The 5,318-nt window shown below is 45.1% G+C and overlaps 1 pseudogene; it reads left to right on the plus strand.

The window, feature by feature from the left end:
• Positions 1-2,388: 2,388 nt before the first annotated feature.
• LOC133046744 (keratin, type II cytoskeletal 8-like) lies at positions 2,389-4,089 on the plus strand (annotated as a pseudogene).
• Positions 4,090-5,318: the final 1,229 nt, after the last annotated feature.

Here is a 5,318-nt window from a genome sequence, read left to right on the forward strand (position 1 = left end):
TATTAAACCAGTTTGTGTTAGTGGGATCAGTTTTCTTTTCTGTGATGGATACTTTTTTTTCATGTATAATTGAATTATATTTAGTATCCATATTTCCAAGTGGAATTAGCTTTGAATTTTCATTTATTTTGTGGTATATTTGTTACACATAGTCTAATATTCTTCTCCTAGGAAAGTTATGACCAACCTAGACAGCATATAAAAAAGCAAAGACATTACTTTGTCAACAAAGGTCCGTCTAGTCAAGGCTATAGTTTTTCCAGTAGTCATGTATGGATGTGAGAGTTGGACTATGAAGAAAGCTGAGTGCCAAACAATTGATGCTTTTGAACTGTGGTGTTGGAGAAGACTCTTGAGAGTCCCTTGGACTGCAAGGAGATCCAACCAGTCCATCCTAAAAGAGATCAGTCCTGGGTGTTCATTGGAAGGACTGATGCTGAAGCTGAAACTCCAATACTTAGGCAACTCGCTGCGAAGAGCTGACTCATTTGAAAAGACCTTGATGCTGGGAAAGATTGAGGGCAGGAGGCGAAGGGGAGGACAGTGGATGAGATGGTTGGATGGCATCACTGGCTCAATGGACATGAGTTTGAGTAAACTCCTGGAGTTGGTGATGAGAGGGAGGCCTGGCGTGCTGTGGTTCATGGGGTCACAGAGTCAGACACGACTGAGCGACTGAACTGACTGACTGACTAAGCTTAAGAAAATGAACTGAATATTACACACCAGTCAGGATGGCTGCTATCCAAAAGTCTACAAGCAATAAATGCTGGAGAGGGTGTGGAGAAAAGGGAACCCTCTTACACTGTTGGTGGGAATGCAAACTAGTACAGCCGCTATGGAGAACAGTGTGGAGATTTCTTAAAAAACTGGAAATAGAACTGCCATATGACCCAGCAATCCCACTTCTAGGCATACACACTGAGGAAACCAGATCTGAAAGAGACACATGCACCCCAGTGTTCATCGCAGCACTGTTTATAATAGCCAGGACATGGAAGCAACCTAGATGCCCATCAGCAGATGAATGGATAAGGAAGCTGTGGTACATATACACCATGGAATATTACTCAGCCATTTAAAAGAATTCATTTGAATCAGTCCTAATGAGATGGATGAAACTGGAGCCCCTTATACAGAGTGAAGTAAGCCAGAAAGATAAAGAACATTACAGCATACTGACACATATATATGGAATTTAGAAAGATGGTAACGATAACCCTATATGCAAAACAGAAAAAGAGACACAGAAATACAGAACAGACTTTTGAACTCTGTGGGAGAAGGTGAGGGTGGGATGTTTTGAAAGAACAGCATGTTTATTATCTATGGTGAAACAGATCACCAGCCCAGGTGGGATGCATGAGACAAGTGCTCAGGCCTGGTGCACTGGGAAGACCCAGAGGAATCGGGTGGAGAGGGAGGTGGGAGGGGGGATCGGGATGGGGAATACGTGTAAATCTATGGTTGATTCATATCAATGTATGACAAAACCCACTGAAATGTTGTGAAGTAATTAGCCTCCAACTAATAAAAAAAAAAAAAAAGAATAAGAAAAAAAAATACACAGGATATCCTGAAAAATGGAAAAAAAAAAAAAAAAACCCACTGAAATGTTGTGAAGTAATTAGCCTCCAACTAATAAAGAAAAAAAGAAAATAAATAAATAAATAAATCACATCACTAGCTGAAAAAAAAAATAAAACACAATCTTTTCAAAATTAAAAAAATAAAATAAAATAAAATGAACTGAATAGCTTTGTCTAGTTTTCTTTTCTCTAATTTACATATTACATGTACTACTTCTTTCTTTGAAATTTTGAAGCACTCAAGTATAAAATAGACCTAGTGATTTTATGGTAGTGTTCTGTTTTATAGAATACATGCACATATATGCAATATTTTCTTGGAAATAATCTATTACAAAACAATCAGACTCTGTTGTAGGATTCTTTGTCCAGCTTTATTGAGAAGTAATTGACATATCAGTTCAGTTCAGTTCAGCCGCTCAGTCGTGTCCAACTCTTTGCGACCCCATGAATCACAGCATGACAAGCCTCCCTGTCCATCACCAACTCCCGGAGTTTACTCAAACCCATGTCCATCGAGTCAGTGATGCCATCCAACCATCTCATCCTCTGTCATCCCCTTCTCCTCCTGCCCCCAATCCCTCCCAGCATCAGGGCTTTTTCCAATGAGTCATAAATGGTATAAATCATGTTGGTTTGATACATTTATATGTTGACAACATTATCATCAATTGCCAACATATAATAATCACATCACATAAATATTATTTCACTTTGTGGTGATAATATTTAAAACCTATTCTCGACTGAGAAGCAGCTTCTCAACTCCTTGACTCTTACTCAGCTTCAGCCTCCTCGCCTCCGGCCTCCTCACCTCCTCTCCAGCCTCCATCATGTCCATCAGGGTGACCCAGAAGTCCTACAAGGTGTCTACCTCCGCCCCAAGGTCCTTCAGCAGCCGCTCCTACACCAGTGGGCCCGGCTCCCGCATCAGCTCCTCGGCCTTTTCCCGAGTGGGCAGCGGCAGCAGCTTTCGGGGCGGCCTGGGCACCGGCATGGGTGTGGCTGGGAGCTACGGTGGGGCCCCAGGTTTGGGGGGCATCATAGCTGTCACCGTGAACCAGAGTCTGCTGAGCCCCCTCAAGCTGGAGGTGGACCCCAACATCCAGGCCGTCTGCACCCAGGAAAAGGAGAAGATCAAGACCCTCAACGACAAATTTGCCTCCTTCATTGACAAGGTGCGGCACCTGGAGCAGCAGAACAAGGTTCTGGAGACCAAATGGAACCTCCTGCAGCAGCAGAAAACTGCCCGGAGCAACATAGACAACATGTTTGAGAGCTACATCAACAACCTCCGTCGGCAGCTGGAAACTCTGGCCCAGGAGAAGCTGAAGCTAGAAGTGGAGCTTGGCAACATGCAGGGGCTGGTGGAGGACTTCAAGACCAAGTATGAGGAAGAAATACAAAAGCGCACAGATATGGAGAATGAATTTGTCATCATCAAGAAGGATGTGGATGAAGCTTACATGAACAAGGTCGAGCTGGAGTCCCGCCTGGAAGGGCTGACTGATGAGATCAACTTCTACAGGCAACTGTATGAAGAGGAGATCCGTGAGATGCAGTCTCAGATTTCTGACACGTCCGTGGCCCTGTCCATGGACAACAACCGCAACCTGGACTTAGACGGCATCATCGCTGAGGTCAAGGCCCAGTATGAGGAGATCGCCAACCGCAGCCGGGCTGAGGCCGAGACCATGTACCAAATCAAGTATGAGGAGCTTCAGACACTGGCTGGGAAGCATGGGGATGACCTCCGTCGCACGAAGACGGAGATTTCTGAGATGAACCGGAACATCAGCCGTCTCCAGGCAGAGATCGAGGGCCTCAAAGGCCAGAGGGCTTCCCTGGAGGCTGCCATCGCTGATGCTGAGCAGCGTGGTGAGATGGCTGTTAAGGATGCTCAGGCCAAGCTGGCTGAGCTGGAGGCCGCTCTGAGGAACGCCAAGCAGGACATGGCACGGCAGCTGCGCGAGTACCAGGAGCTCATGAATGTCAAGCTGGCCCTGGACGTGGAAATTGCCACCTACAGAAGCTGCTGGAGGGCGAGGAGAGCCGGCTGGAGTCTGGGATGCAGAACATGAGTATCCACACCAGGACCACCAGTGGCTACGCAGGTGGACTGACTTCGTCCTACGGGACCCCTGGCTTCAACTACAGCCTGAGCCTGGGCTCTGGCGGTGGCCCCAGCTCCTTCAGCCGCACCAGTTCCAAGGCTGTGGTTGTGAAGAAGATTGAGACCCGCGATGGGAAGCTGGTGTCTGAGTCCTCTGATGTCCTGTCTAAGTGAAAGGCTCCTGCGGTCCCTCCCAGCATTCCCCCGCTCACTGGCTCCCGCAGATAGAGTTGTGCGGGGGAGCATGTGCATGGGAGACCTGAGGTTTCGCCCCTGTCCTCCGCCCACACCTGGGGGGAGTCGACTGCCTGGGGTTGCCCCTTTTGCCCATGACCCCAACTAAAAGCCAACGTAAGCGTCTTTTTCAGAATAAATCCAATTCGAGTATCTTTTTTCAGAATAAAGCTTCAGTTGGCTCTGCCAACCCGCTTAAAAAAAAAAAAAAAACAAAAAAACAACCTATTCTCTTAGCAGCTTTCAAGTTTATGATACAGTGTTGTAAACTCTAACCACCATGCTGTGTTTAAGATCCCCAGAACTTATTAACCTGGTAACTGGCAGTTTATACCCCTGAGGAAAATCTCCCCATTTCCCCCACCCCCATTCTTCTTTTTCTATGAGTTTGTCTTTTTTAGACTCCACATGTAAGTGATGCCATATAGCATGTTGTCTTTCTCTGTCTGACTTAGTTCAATGCCCTCAAGACCATCCATGGTATCACAGATGACAGGATTTCCTTTTTTCTTAAGTTTTACTACCTATGGTAGTAGATATAATGGTCATCCAAATTAAAATCGCCCATTCCTATCCATTTTAGTTCACTGATTCCTAAGATGTTGCTGTTCAGTCTTGCCATCTCCTGCTTGACCATGTCCAACTCACCTTGATTCATGGACCTAACATTCCAGATTCCTATGCACTATTGTTCTTTACAGCATGGGACTTTACTTTCACCACCAGACACATCCACAACTATCATTTCTGCTTTGGCCCAGCCACTTCATTCTTGCTGGAGCTATTAGTAATTGCCCCCTGCTCTTCCCCAGTAGCATACTGGACATCTTCCAACCTGGGGGGTTCATTTTGGGTGTAAATTCTTCTTGCCTTTTCATACTGTCCATGGGGTTCTCCAGGCAAGAATACTGTAGTGGTTTGCCGTTTCCTTCTCCAGTGGACCACGTTTTGTCAGAAAACTCATCTGTCTTGGGTGGCCTTACACAGCATGGCTCATAGCTTCATTGAGTTAGGCAAGCCCCTTTGCCAATACAAGGCTTGTGATTCATGAAGGCGAAGCCAATAGTTACATAGGCTATTTTAAAATTTTGATGTGTTTCCAAAGTTGTTTAACCTCCTATTTTCAAAGGTAAGACGAAAATCTCTCCTTTACCTTGACTTTGCCAGGTAATAGAAAAAAAATTGCAAAAGTTCTACTCTTCCCTTGCCTTTAGTAATATATCCTGAGGCTTTTAGAGTAAATTAGTCATTAAATTATTATTTTTGGTCTTGCATTTGCTTTCTTCTGCACTGTCAGCAGCCCACTTAAATTCATCCATTATATAATTACTTTCCTTTCTACCCCATTATTATGGCTCATGACTTATCTTTAGTGTATATTT

Source organism: Dama dama, chromosome 25, assembly GCF_033118175.1.
Source record: "Dama dama isolate Ldn47 chromosome 25, ASM3311817v1, whole genome shotgun sequence".
Classification (NCBI taxonomy): domain Eukaryota; kingdom Metazoa; phylum Chordata; class Mammalia; order Artiodactyla; family Cervidae; genus Dama; species Dama dama.